The 15,210-nt window shown below is 35.2% G+C and overlaps 1 long non-coding RNA gene across 1 annotated transcript in view; it reads left to right on the top strand.

Annotated features, from left to right (window-relative positions):
• LOC118002648 overlaps window positions 1–15,210 on the top strand; it is a 207,203-nt gene that overhangs the window by 173,243 nt on the left and 18,750 nt on the right. The window contains exons 5-6 of the long non-coding RNA XR_004677079.1: window positions 2,870–2,949; window positions 3,468–3,516. This is a non-coding gene — a long non-coding RNA (uncharacterized LOC118002648). The remainder of the gene's footprint in view (window positions 1–2,869; window positions 2,950–3,467; window positions 3,517–15,210) is intronic.

The raw sequence follows: 15,210 nt of genomic DNA, 5'->3' as shown, positions 1-15,210 counted from the left end.
CAATTAGTACATTAGGTTTATGTGCAAATGTAGTCTCACTTAATTGCTGTGTCTGAGAAAATTTGCCTTTTTTATGAAGTGAGTTTTGGAAAACTAGCTGTTCATTCACGAGCTATGATGATGGAATGCTAATGAGTGAAGAGAGAATGTCTACACACTGCATCTGGACCTTTTTGGAAATGCCAAATTTGCAATGCCCTGGGTTCTGCCCCCATGATTAACACTTTGCATTATTGTATGTATCACTGGGGATATGGTACTGCCTACTGCCTTAAGCACAAAACTATAGAAATGAGTTCTGATAGAACATATATGTGTTGATGATGGGAAAATAGAAAAATATGAGATATTTTAGAGGAATTTAGGCAGGAAAGGGCAGAAAAGCAAGGCCTTTCAGATCTGATACTGCATTTCAAGAGAAAGAGAAAAATTAGAAAAAAAACATCTGTTTGAAATAATCTTGCTAAGGATTAGTGTTGAGATTCCTGATTTTTGGTTTCTTTTCCCTTATATTTTTATTTATAATCTAATGGAAGAGAGTGAGAGGAAGGAGGCTAACTTTGTGAATGCTATCATCTGACGTATAAATTATGATATTTTTAGGTCAGGAAGATTATAAATATTCAGCAGAATGAATTTCCATGAAGCAAGCAATATATAAAATAATTTATTATTTAGAAACCTCACTTATGCCATGTAAGTTACTATTTGTGGTAATTGGTTGGCGATCTAGAAATAGCACCTCTTATGAAAAATGCTGGTGCTCTTACAACCCAGCCACTTGTTGGAGCATCTCTGTGCTTTGTTTAGGACATGAGGTTATAAGGGTATACAAGGGTTGTCTTGGCAGTGATGGGAAAAGACATGCCATTCTTTCCTGAGCAAATTTATAGCAGTTATAAATACTGGGTTTGTTCAGAGCTCTTTGCTTTTGCAGCAAATAATTGGAAATAATTTTTAAATATGATTTTTGACAATGGTATGTTTTGAAAAAACTAGTTATGGAAGTATAGAACAGAAACCAAGAAACAGACTCTTAACTATAGAGAACAAACTGATGGTTACCAGAGGGGAGGTGGGTGCGGGGGTTAAATGGATGATGGGGATTAAGGAGGGCACTTGTGATGAGCACTGGGTGTTCTATTAAAGTGTTGAATCACTAAATTCTACACCTGAAATGAATATTACTCTGTATGTTAACTAACTGGAACTTTAATAGAAACTAAAAAAAAAGAAAAATATAGACCAGGACATGCTAGTATAAATTAATCTAATCTAATCCCTCTTGTTCAGGGATTTGTAGAAGCTGGCTTACCTGGTAGTTGTTACTTGGCCTGTACACAGAACAGCCAATTTTAAAAAGATTTACTACATAATATGCAGAATATTTTTTCATTCAAAAATATTACTTAAGCATCTCCTTTACTACACCTTGGGACAAATGAAAGTAAGCTCAAATCTATAATTGGTTCTGCCATCCCTCAACAAACTTACAGTCTAATTGGGAAGACAAGGCCTGGTCTCATGAATAAAACAGAGCAACTAAAAAGAAGAAAAGAAACCAGAGTAGCAGGCTATGTAATCCACATACATGAGAAATATAGTTATTTTATATGCAATTAATATTTTTTTCAGAACAGTTTTTTTCTCATAATAACTTCTTGATTGAAACAATGATGATCTTTTCTCTCTATTCTCACCATCCTTTGACTGGCTTTTTGATATTTCTTAAAAAAAGAAAAGAGGGCTTTAGCTTTTCTCGGTATTTATGGCCTGTCATACTCCTTTGGTCTAATTAACTGCACATAGAATGAGAAGAGCTTAGAGTGTTGTTACCATCAACAACTTAACATCAGTCTCTCCTCTTGAACATCTCTAGTGAATGTATTTTTGTTTCCTCTGATATTGTTCCTAATCCTCTTCATTTTACATGTATGCTTTTGCTTGTTGTTTCTCTTGGCTTAGAGTTAAGTCTATGTGCTTCTTGGAAAGGAAATATTTGTTGAGAAGCTAAAAAAGCAGTAAGTAGAATTTACAGTTGGTGTTAAGTTTGATATCAGTGATATACTTCATTAAAGAAAACAGATTTAAATAGCCTCTTCAGTCTATATTAAACTTTATATAAGGTCTGAATATCTGTAGCATTTATTTGCCATATTCTAGAGCTAAAACAAGCATTTTTGAGAGACAAGACTTTGTTCTGCTGGTATAATAGTCCATTTTGTTAACCATAGGCTCCCAGCTGCTTCTTAATGAGATACAAGCATAATTCAGAGAAAAATAGACTAAGAAACCAAGACTATTAGTAGCAAACGATGTAATAAGAGTTAGAAAGGAAAGAATATGAGCCACCAAGGATTTTTTTATCAGGCTACCCTGTGGTACACTCTTATTGTGGGCAGACACAAATTGAGATTCAACATTACATTCAAAACCACCAACTGTTAAATTGGCAACTTTATGATGGCAGGAGGAGAGGAGAGACCTAAAAATTCTTGCAGCTCTGTGTAAAAGGCATCTTTAGATTGATATTTGTAATGTTTTAACTTTTTTCTGGATAATTAAAAAGATTTTCGATCCAAGTTGCTTGAATTGTGATTACTGTCAAGAGTGCTTAAGCCCGATAGATATATTGGAAATAGTGTAATTTTTCAAATGTTATAAATTGATCATTTTACTAGATATTTTCTGTCTTTTTTAGTATATAATCACTCACAGGTTAGATTTGACACCTAGCCATTGCCAAATATATTTTAGATGCATATCTAAATTGCCAAATAGACAAACAAACAGAATTCTGGTAGACAGATAGAAGGGTGTCCACTCACCTGAAAGATGCTGGAGTAATTTATCTCTCATTTTGTTGAAGAAAGTCTTCATGGATGTCACCCAAAGTGAACAACAAACAGCACTTGAAGGAGTTCACGGAGCATAAGCATCCCATGTACAGTAAGTAGGTTAGCCCGAGCAGGTCCTATGAGATATTAGAGTTGGACTGTCACAAGGAAATGTCTGCCTTTCAAATTATCATGACGATCAGTGGAATTATATAAGGAACAATTTCAACTGAAATTAAAAGCTAAATACATGATGGACTTGTCATTTTATTGGCAAGATATTTTTAAACACATGCAGCCATCTAGATTCTCATTCATTTTCTCAGGAGGTTATGCCGTTGCTGTGAACAATTATGAAGGAGTAACCAGTTAGAGGTCATCTAAATTATTAAAGTAAGAAAATTTGTCACACATTTAATAAAGAATGTGTTTAAGTGAAAACGGTGTTCATTGTATTTGGTCATGTGTAATATCTGAGGTCTCTCCTCTTTGACAGTGTCAACTTAAATTGAAATGAAAATGTTCTGTGTCTCACACCATTCCCATAAATCCCCATACATTAATTAGCGTTCTCTGTAAGCTTTGTTTAGTCCTTTAATTTTTTTTCTGTACCCCATTTCTTTGGTGCAGAAGACCAACCACTCTGACATAAAGTGTCATCCAATTCATCTTTATGCAGGTAAGGAGAGTTTTACCTTCAATTCCCAAAACAGGTGGTTGTTTTCCCTTTAAGAGCCTCTAGAATAGAAATGTTATGATTTTTTTCAATATAAATTTCATCACCTTTATACCAGGTATATATCTTTCATCTTTGCATCTGGCATTTAAAAAATCTATGTTATAGGTTAAACCGTTTTCCTTTAACTGAGCTTTATCTGTCTAGGAAATAGCAGCAGAGGCCCCTTGAAATTACTCTTCAAGTACTTGCAGACAGTTTTGCTTCCCTTCAGGTGAAATGCTTCTGTCATGCCGACCATTTTTTGTGAAGAAACTCTATGCTCTTTCAATACATATTAAATAATTTATTCAAGTGGTGCCTCTGGTTCTGAAAAAAATTTTTTTTCCCTTTTAAAACCCAAATCTTTATTGTAATGTTTTTTTTTTTTTAAGATTTTATGTATTTATTTGCGAGAGAGAGAATGAGACACAGAGAGTGTGAGAGGGAGGAGGAGGATCAGAGGGAGAGGCAGACCCCCCGCCCAGCAGGGAGCCCAATGCGGGACTGGATCCCGGGACTCCAAGATCATGACCTGAGCCGAAGGCAGTCGCTTAACCGACTGAGCCACCCAGGCGCCCCTATTGTAATGTTTTTAATAGTTCTAATTTACAGTGGTATTGAGTTACTCTTGAACAAAACACAGAAAATGGGGTACATTTCAGCAATAATATTCAGAATTGAGAAAACAGAAGATAGAATGTATTATAAACATTCTGAAATTGTATTTTTGAGCTTTCAGGAAAAGAAGTCAGTATATCAGTTTTTTAAATCATGGGTGGGGTGTGGGATGGTGGGGCAATAATGATGATTTGTTTGAAATTTAAAACCTCTATATGAGGATCTATTATACATGATGATGTGGGATATCTAAGGACATGAAGAATGTGTAGACATGAATATGTCCATGTCCTTCCACCTAATTAAAAAGTTGGTAGAGAGATTTGGGGGAGAATTATTTGAGGCTTAATATTGTACACATTTGGTGTTTTAGTTCTCGTCATGTGCTTTCATTGAGGAGAATTGATCAGAGTGAGGTTTTAATTTATTTAGTTCATGTTTCTCATATTTGCATAAGCCAAAAATACACTTACACTCAATATCTGGTCCTGTTGTCAATATCTGAGCAATATTAAGTCAGTGTAAAGAATAATTACACAGAACAAATTTAAAGAAATCCACTATTAATAAAATACAGAGAAATTATAGTATATCCTTTGTAAAAAAGACATTTTAAAAAGGAGCATCTGTTAAAATACAGATACTCTAGAAGTACAGTTTCAAATAAATAACTTCATACCTTATAATTGTTTAATTTCTAAGCTACTAGACATAAACTGGATAAAAATTGAGAGAACACAACTACCTAATGTATAAATTGTCAGACTTGGATGGTTTCTATACTGACAACAAAATAAATTTTTTTTTTTTAATTTTTTTTTTTAAAGATTTTATTTATTTATTTGGGAGAGAGATTGAGATAGAGAGAGCATGAGAGGGAGGAGGGTCAGAGGGAGAAGCAGACTCCCTGCCGAGCAGGGAGCCCGATGCGGGACTCGATCCCGGGACTCCAGGATCATGACCTGAGCCGAAAGCAGTCGCTTAACCAACTGAGCCACCCAGGCGCCCAACAAAATAAATTTTTAAAAAGAAACAGAGAATGTGATTCTTGCTCAGAATCACAGAGACAGCTGGTTATTAATACATGCAATATAATATATATGATGGTTTGAAATAACCTACTATTTCTACTTAGAATTATAGCATGCTCTGATGCTTTTGTAAATCATGTGCCTCAGTTTTTCAATGTAGAGTTGCCTCTAGGTAGTGCTGGGACTGCTCTGTTTTAACAATCATCAACAGAAAAATGTCAAGAACCATTTCCATTAGTATTTAGTCAGTTCAATCAAAATCACATAAAATAGGGTTTATTAAAGTAGTCAATATCGCTGGTATAAACTGTTCTATGAAACAGTATGACAACTGTTTTGACAGTGCTGGCTGGAATAATAATTGCAACCATTCTGTAATTAGATGTTGAGACTCACATGACATGTTAGAGAAAAATGTAAACAAATATATTTTGAGCCATATGTTTAAGAGCTTTTTAAGTCTGCTTATAGTGCTCAGGTCCATTATATATATACTTGGTCAAATTCATTTATCTATTCATTTATACTATCTCATTCCTAAAGGACTTGAGGTTTGTATACTTGATACAAAGACAAAAACCCATAAATATATCTAGTACTCTAGCCAGAACATCATTTTGTTATTCATTCAGAGGTAATACTTTGGCCCAACGTGCACTGATAGAGGTGAAAAGGATTTTAGCTCTCCATTCTATTAATATCAATGAGTTTTTCAATTCCTATTGTCTACCTCCTTGACTTTCCTGTTAAATTTTATCAAGAAACAGAGACTGAGGAATCTTCAAAACAAAAGCTGCAGATTCAGGAAACTTTGATGTCTTCTAACAATTTGAATGAAAAAAAAATTCTTTATACAATTGCTTTTCCTCAAGAATAGGTTACTCTATTTGAAACAAGCTGAGAAAAGATATAATACATGGAAGCTTAGGAGGTGTTTGTCTAGGAAGTTAGGTTTGTAAAATCATATATAATTTCAATTCCTCATTCTATAACCTCTCTTAGACACATTATTCTGATTAATGATGTAGCTCATTAAAATTGCTCTGCATGTTCCTTAGACTTTTTGGAAATTAGTCACTTTACTATATACTAACATCAACTTCCTGAGGTCTAAGTTCTACTTATGACTCGGACACATTTTACCTCAAGTAAATCTTTTCATATTTAGTGGCCTGTGTTTCCATATCATTAATGAAATACTAATTTGAGGCTGCGTGTGTGTCTTTGAAATTGGTTTTGCAAGTAAAAATTACTAAGTAGAAATTAATTTCAGTTTAAGAAATCTTAAATTTTTGAAGTTTAAACAAAACCAATTCTTAAGCTTTAAGCTTGGACAAAATGTTTATTCTATTTCTAAAATGCAACATATTCTAGTAATCATTGCCAAAGGTAGCTGAATAATATTTGGTCCCATTCAAAAACTTAATATTAAGTTCTTTAGAACTTCAAATGATTTATCATGTGTAAATATGGAAAAAATGGAATTTCTCTTAAATATTTCAATTTTCTGATTGACAATCTCTCTAAAGCACTAAATCTTAAAAGTCTAATATATGAACATAAAATATGGTAAAACTCATTTAATAGTCTAATAGTTAAGATTGTTTAATTTCAACTTAAAATCAAGTTTAAAATAATAATTTAATTATATATTTTAAATGGGATGTATTGAAGCATTAATCTAATCAATATTCTCTTAAATATTATAAATATACAAAAAATATTCATATTAACTGAAAGTATGAATAGCATTGCTTTGATTTTATAAATATTTTTATACTTAATTATAAATCTTCCTTTGGATGCTTAACCACTATACAAATGTATGTTATTTCAATCAATTTGGGGAGTACCTCCCATATAATTTGGGGTAGCCTCTCAGTTTTCTGGAGCTAATACAGAGATTTAAGGAAGACTGAATTCTTATTGAAGTTGCTCTATAACTGCCGTTTGGGGGTGGTTACATATTTGCATTCAAGTTGCAGATTAATTACATAATTTTTACTTTACCCATAGATTCATAAATTGCTCCCGTGCTTTGATAATTTTCTTCTTTGACTCTTAAAATATGTAAATGAATTTTCTAGCTAACTGTGTAGACATTTGCATTTGTTGACTTTATTTTCTTATTTCTAGAATCACACTGATATTATGGATTTTATAGTAATAATGATTAAATTTTAGACTTCTTTCATTGCTCCAGATGATTATTTAATTATAACTTTCAAGGTCATGCAAATGACATGAAAGATCATTTAGCAACATTTTCAGTATTAAGATTCAACTCACTTAAAAATTGTGTTTGTACTATGCAAAAGAACATTTCCAGGAATTTAGAGCAATAAAAGGTTCATCATGATCTGATCTTTCAGAGAGGTCGTGTTATGGAAAACTTTAAAAGACCTTGAACGAAGCTAAAAAAGTTAGAAGATCACTAGGTATATTGTGGGAATAACTGTATAGAGAAGGAGTGAGAGAGAATATTAATGAAGCATGTAGATACCTCTACTGAAAATAATTTTGAATACTCAGCAGAGTCTGAGTTCTGTTCTATATGCAGAAGGAATATAGCTCTGAGAGTCATGGACTGGGTAGGTTTCTATGTAACCAGAAGCTAAAAGCTCAGGGAAAAGATAGTGCTAAAAATATAAAATGAGGGAACTCTTCATGTAGAGCTTGCATCTAAGTAATGGAACTTGGTGATTTTATACGGAATAAAGTGGTAAAAGAGTAGAGAGATCTGATCATTAAGATTCAGGCAAGCATGAGCAGAGCAGAAGGAGCCAGGGCAAGGGTCTTCAAAATAATAACCAGCTTTGAAGAAAGACAGCCATGTTTTGGAGAACAGAAGAAAAATATGAAGGGTGGGTAGTGTGGGAGCTATTTCATGCTTAGAGATGAGATAACACTTTTGGATAGGTAGGATCAGAACTCAACCTCATGGGTAGAAGAGAAAAGAAAAATAGAAGCTGTAGATATAAATGCAGTGTTCTGTTTCAGTAAGCTTTGTGTTGAGGAAAATGAAAGGGATTGGATAGGAATTTGTGTGTGGGGGTCAGTAATTTGGGGGTAATGGAATGTGAGAATATTAGGAGATAAGACCCAAGGACTGAATGAAAAGGGAGTATTAAACACCAAGAGGGAAGAACTTAGGAGCAAATCCAAAAGATAAGGAGGAGTAAATGTCTAGATAGAGGATGTGTTGAGGTGGGGATGAGGGGGTGGTCTGAGACAGGACATCCACTTCTTCTAAAGCCTGGAGGAAAAGAATAAAGGGCATATCCAGATTTTGAGGTGAAGTGAAAAAGAAAAATTTACGTAATTAATATTAGTTGCACTCAATACTATGAATGATTAGTCAGAAGAAAGGCATAGCTGAAAATGCTTTTCCTTTCTATGCTTCTAGGAATAACTGTATTGTTTTTCAACATATTTGAGAGGCAAAATGAAATCCAATAATATATTTTATAATTGTTTATTAATGATTACTATGGTACCTCTGGTTGGAAATAATTGGGCAGAAACATCCCAATGCTTATAAATTGAATTAATTTTGATATCTGAAATGTTATTATTGTATCCATTTTGAACAATTTCTTTTGAAGTTTGAGATTTTATTTATGTTGGCAGAAAGAGTTGAATTTGTTGAAATGACTTTGAAGAGAGGTATAGTATCAGTAATAATCTCCAGAAGTCAGTTCACCAATAGCTAAATTAGCAAAAGTCACAAATAGGCTATTCACAAAAGATGAAATGCAAATCGTCAGTAAATAAGTGAAAATTCAATCTCATAGGTAAGAAAAATGGAAAGTAAATACATTTTTAAAAAAATTTTTATTAAAATATAATGTATTATTTGTTTCAGGGGTACAGGTCTGTGATTCATCAGTCTTACACAATTCACAGCACTCACCATAGCACATGCCCTCCCCAGTGTCCATCACCCAGCCACCCCACTCCCACCCCCCTCCACTCCAGCAACCCTCAGTTTGTTTCCTGAGATTAAGAGTCTCTTATGATTTGTCTCCCTCTCTGGTTTCATCTTGTTTCATTTTTTCGCTCCCTTCCTCTATCTTGTTTCTCAAATTCCTTATATCAGTGAGATCATATGATACTTATCTTTCTCTGATTGACTTATTTCGCTTAGCATAATACCCTCTAAATCCATCCATGTCATTGCAAATGGCAAGATTTCATTTTTTGATGGCTGCATAATATTCCAGTGTGTGTGTGTGTATGTATTTATGTTTGTGTGTGTGTGTGTATGTATATATATATATATATATATATATATATATATATATATATATATATATATATATATATATATATCACATCTTCTTTATCCCTGCATCTGTTGATGGACATCTAGGCTCTTTCCATAGTTTGGCTATTGTGGACATTGCTGCTATCAACATTGGGGTGCATATACTCCTTCGGATCACTACATTTGTATCTTTGGGGTAAATACCCAGTAGTGCAATTGCTGGGCCATACGGTAGCTCTATTTTCAACTTTTTGAGGAACCTCCACCCTGTTTTCCAGAGTGGTTGCACCAGCTTGCTTTCCCACCAACAGTGTGGGAGGATTCCCATTTCTCTGCATCCTTGCCAACATCTGTCGTTTCCTGACTTGTTAATTTTAGCCATTCTGACTGGTGTGAGGTGGTATCTCATTGAGGTTTTGATTTGGATTTCCCTGATGCCGAGTGATGTTGAGCACTTTTTCATGTGTTTCTTGGCCATTTGGATGTCCTCTTTGGGAAAATGTCTGTTCATGTCTTCTGCCCATTTCTTGATTGGATCATTTGTTCTTTGGCTGTTGAGTTTGATAAGTTCTTTCTAGATTTTGGATACTAGCCCTTTATCTGATATGTCATTTGCAAATATCTTCTCCCATTCTGTCGGTTGTCTTTTGGTTTTGTTGACTGTTTCTTTGCTGTGCAAAAGCTTTTTATCTTGATGAAGTCCCAATAGTTCATTTTTGCCCTTGCTTCCCATGCCTTTGGTACTGTTTCTAGGAAGATGTTGCTTCGGCTGAGGTGGAAGAGGTAGCTGCCTGTGTTCTCTTCAAGGATTTTGATGGATTCCTGTCTTACATTGAGGTCTTTCATCCATTTTGAGTCTATTTTTGTGTGTGGTGGAAGGAAGTGGTCCAGTTTCATTCTTCTGCATGTGGCTGTCCAATTTTCCCAACACCATTTGTTGAAGACACTGTCTTTTTTCCATTGGGCGTTCTTTCCTGCTTTGTCGAAGATGAGTTGACCATAGAGTAGAGGGTCCATTTCTGGGCTCTCTATTCTGTCCACTGATCTATGTGCCTGTTTTTGTGCCAGTACCATACTGTCTTGATGATGACAGCTTTGCAATAGAGCTTGAAGTCCGGAATTGTGATGCCACCAGATTTGCTTTTCTTTTTCAACATTCCTCTGGCTATGCGGGGTCTTTTCTGGTTCCATACAAATTTTAGGATTATTTGTTCCATTTCTTTGAAAAAAGTGGATGGTATTTTGATAGGGATTGCCTTAAATGTGTACATTGCTCTAGGTAGCATTGACATTTTCACAATATTTGTTCTTCCAGTCCATGAGCATGAAATGTTTTTCCATTTCTTTGTGTCTTTCAATTTCTTTCATGAGTATTCTATAGTTTTCTGAGTACAAATCCTTTGCCTCTTTGGTTAGATTTATTCCTAGGTATCTTATGGTTTGGAGTGCAATCATAAGTGGGATTAATGCCTTAATTTTTCTTTCTTCTGTCTTGTTGGTATATAGAAATGCAACTGATTTCTGTGCATTGATTTTATATCTTGACACTTTACTGAATTCCTATATGAGTTCTAGCAGTTTTGGGGTGGAATCTTTTGGGTTTTCCACATAAAGTATCATATCATCTGCAAAAAGTGAGAGTTTGACTCCTTCTTTGCCAATTTGGATGCCTTTGATTTCTTTTTGTTGTCTGATTGCTGAGGCTAGGACTTTTAGTACTATGTTCAATAGCAGTGGTGAGAGTGGACATCCCTGCCGTGTTCCTGACCTTAGGGGAAAAGCTCTCAGTTTTTCCCCATTGAGAATGATATTTGCTGTGGGTTTTTCATAGATGGTTTTTATGATATTGTGGTATGTACCCTCTATCCCTAAACTGTGAAGAGTTTTGCTCAAGAAAGGATGCTGTACTTTGTCAAATGCTTTTTCTGCATCTATTGAGAAGATCATATGGTTCTTGTTCTTTCTTTTATTAATGTATTGTATCACATTGATTGATTTGTGGTAGTTGAACCAACCTTGCAGCCCAGGAATAAATCCCACTTGGTCGTGGTGAATAATCCTTTTAATGTACTGTTGTCTCCTACTGGCTAGTATTTTGGTGAGAATTTTTGCATCCATGTTCATCAGGGATATTGGTCTGTGATTCTCCTTTTTGATGGGGTCTTTTTCTGATTTTGGGATCAAGGTAATGCTGGCCTCATAAAATGAGTTTGGAAGTTTTCCTTCCATTTCTATTTTTTGGAACAGTTTCAGAAGAATAGGTAGTAATTCTTTAAATGTTTGGTAGAATTCCCCTGGGAAGCCATCTGGCCCTGGGCTCTTGTTTGTTGGGAGATTTTTGATGACTGCTTCAATTTCCTTAGTGGTTATAGGTCTGTTCAGGTTTTCTATTTCTTCCTGGTTCAGTTTTGGTAGTTGATACATCTCTAGGGATGCATCCATTGCATCCAGATTGTCTAATTTGCTGGCATAGGGTTGCTCATAATATGTTCTTATAATTGTTTGTATTTCTTTGGTGTTGGTTGTGCCCACTCCTCTTCCATTCATGAATTTATTTATTTGTGTCCTTTCTCTTTTCTTTTTGATAAGTCTGGCCAGGGGTTTATCAATCTTATTAATTCTTTCAAACAACCAGCTCCTAGTTTTGTTGATTTGTTCTACTGTTCTTTTGGTTTCTATTTCATTTATTTCTGCTCTGATCTTTATTATTTCTCTTCTCCTGCTGGGTTTAGGCTTTATTTGCTGTTCTTTCTCCAGCTCCTTTAGGTGTAGGGTTAGGTTGTGTATTTGAGACCTTTCTTGTTTCTTGAGGAAGGCTTGTATTGCTATATACTTTCCTCTTAGTACCACCTTTGCTGCATCCCAAAGATTTTGAACAGTTGTGTTTTCATTTTCATTTGTTTCCATGAATTTTTTTAGTTCTTTAATTTTCTGGTTGACCCATTCATTCGTTAGTAGGATGCTCTTTAGCCTCCATGTATTTGAGTTCTTTCCGATTTTCCTCTTGGTATTGAGTTCTGGTTTCAAAGCTCTGTGGTCCGAAAATAGGCAGGGAATAATCCCAGTCTTTTGGTAGTGGTTGAGACCTGATTTGTGACCCAGAATGTGATCTATTCTGGAGAACGTTCCATGTGCACTAGAGAAGAATGTGTATTCTATTGCTTTGGGATGGAATGTTCTGAATATATCTGTGAAGTCCATTTGGTCCAGTGTGTCCTTTATTTTATTTATTTATTTATTTTTTTTTCCAGTGTGTCCTTTAAAGCCTTTATTTCCTTGTTGATCTTTTGCTTAGATGATCTGTCCATTTCAGTGAAGGGGGTATTAAAGTCCCTTACTATTATTGTATTATTGTTTCTTTGATTCTTTTTTTTTTAAGATTTTATTTATTTATTTGAGAGAGAGAGAATGAGAGAGAGCACATGAGAGGGGGGAGGGTCAGAGGGAGAAGCAGACTCCCTGCCGAGCAGGGAGCCCGATGCGGGACTCGATCCGGGGACTCCAGGATCATGACCTGAGCCGAAGGCAGTCGCTTAACCAACTAAGCCACCCAGGCGCCCATGTTTCTTTGATTTTGTTATTAATTGGTTTATGTAATTGGCTGCTCCCTTGTTAAGGGCATAGATATTTACAATTGTTAGATCTTCTTGTTGGAGAGACGCTTTAAGCATGATATAGTGTCCTTCCTCATCTCTTATTACAGTCTTTGGTTTAAAATCTAACTTGTCTGATATAAGGATTGCCACCCCAGCTTTCTTTTGATGTCATTTAGCATGGTGAATGGTTTTCCACCCCCTCCCTTTCAATCTGGGGGTGTCTTTGGGTCTAAAATGAGTCTCTTGTGACAGCATATTGATGGGTCTTGTTTTTTAATCCAATCTGATAGCCTGTGTCTTTTGATTGGGGCATTTAGCCCATTTACATTCAGGGTAACTATTGAAAGATAGGAATTTAGTGCCATTGTATTGCCTGCAAGGTGACTGTTACTGTATATTGTCTGTGTTCCTTTCTGGTCCATGTTGCTTTTAGGCTCTCTCTTTGCTTAGAGGACCCCTTTCAATATTTCTTGTAGGTCTGGTTTGGTGTTTGCAAATACCTTTAGTTTTTGTTTGTCCTGGAAGTCTTTTGATCTCTCCTTTTATTTTCAATGTCAGTCTAGCTGGATATAGTATTCTTGGCTGCATATTTTTCTTGTTTAGTTCTTGGAACGAGCCAGGCCTTCTGACCTGCCAGGTCTCTATGGATATGTCTGCTGCCAATCTAATGTTTCTACTGCTGTAGGTAACCGACCTCTTGTCCCGAGCTGCTTTCAGGATTTTCTCTTTGTCTCTGAGACTTGTGAATTTTACTATTAGATGTCGGGGTGTTGACCTATTTTTATTGATTTTGAGGGGCGTTCTCTTTGCCTCCTGGATTTTGATGCCTGTTTCCTTCCCCAAATTAGGGAAGTTCTCTGCTATAATTTGCTCCAATATACCTTCTGCCCCTCTCTCTCTTCTTCTGGGATCCCAATTATTCTAATGTTGTTTTGCTTTATGGTATCACTTATCTCTCGAATTCTCCCCTCGTGATCCAGTAGTTGTTTACCTCTCCTTTCCTCAACTTCTTTATTTTCCATCATTTGGTCTTCTATATCACTAATTCTCTCTTCTGCCTCATTTATCCTAGCAGTTAGAGCCTCCATTTTTGATTGCACCTCATTAATAGTCTTTTTGATTTTGACTTGATTAGATTTCAGTTCTTTTATTTCTCCAGAAAGGGATTCTCTAGTATCGTCTATGCTTTTTCAAGCCCTCCTAATATCTTTATAATCATCATTCTGAACTCTAGTATTGTCTAGTAATGTCCATATTGATTAGGTCCCTGGCAGTCAGTACTGCCTCTTGTTCTTTTTTTTTGAGTTGAGTTTTTCCATTTGTCATTTTATACAGAGAAGAATAGATGAATGAGAGAACAAAATGCTAAAGGGGTAACAACAACCCCAGAAAAATATACGCTTCCAGAAAGTGGTCCCTTTTCTGTTCATAGAATTGCCACTATTCTTTTCTTTGATCTCCTGTTGAGTCTGTAGGTGTTCTGAATGTTTGATAACTATCAGCTGAATTCCTGGGACCAGATGAAATTTAGGTCTCCTACTCCTCCACCATCTTGCTCCTCCCCCATCCAAATAAATACATTTTTGACCTATTGGCAGAGATTAAAAAAAAAAGTGGCACTGCAGTTTTGGTGAATACAGAGTAAATACTTCTCTGGGAGTAAGAACACAGTTTGAATATGTCCAGGACCTTTTGTACATAAGCTCAGCTAACTTGAGTTTGAAAGTTTTATTTGTCCTTTTAATCTTACCTTAAGTCAGAATAATGTGGACAATAGAGATTCCAAGTAATGAGTAGCATTTTATAAGTCTCCTAGTAAAAATTTTAGGGAAATAAGTTTCTCCATCACTAAATAGACAATAAGGGATATCTCAGATATAAAACACAAAGTGAATTATATATATGTATATATATATATACATATATATATGGAATGCACATGCATTTACCAGGCTTTGGTCAAATCTGAAAATAGACATGTAATCATCAAATATATTTCTATTAGTGAGGGTACTTAAATCCATTTGAAGATGTTTAAAGGTGCCTTTAGGCTTGGGATCTGGTTTCTGTTCCATCAGCCTTGATTAAGTAACAGGAGTGCAGGCCATGCATTAGAAAAATGCTTGACAATGGCTTTAAAGTT

This window comes from Mirounga leonina, unplaced genomic scaffold (assembly GCF_011800145.1).
Source record: "Mirounga leonina isolate KUSES-001 unplaced genomic scaffold, KU_Mleo_1.0 Mir_82, whole genome shotgun sequence".
In the NCBI taxonomy this organism is placed as follows: domain Eukaryota; kingdom Metazoa; phylum Chordata; class Mammalia; order Carnivora; family Phocidae; genus Mirounga; species Mirounga leonina.
This window is presented reverse-complemented; position numbering and strand designations above follow the sequence as displayed.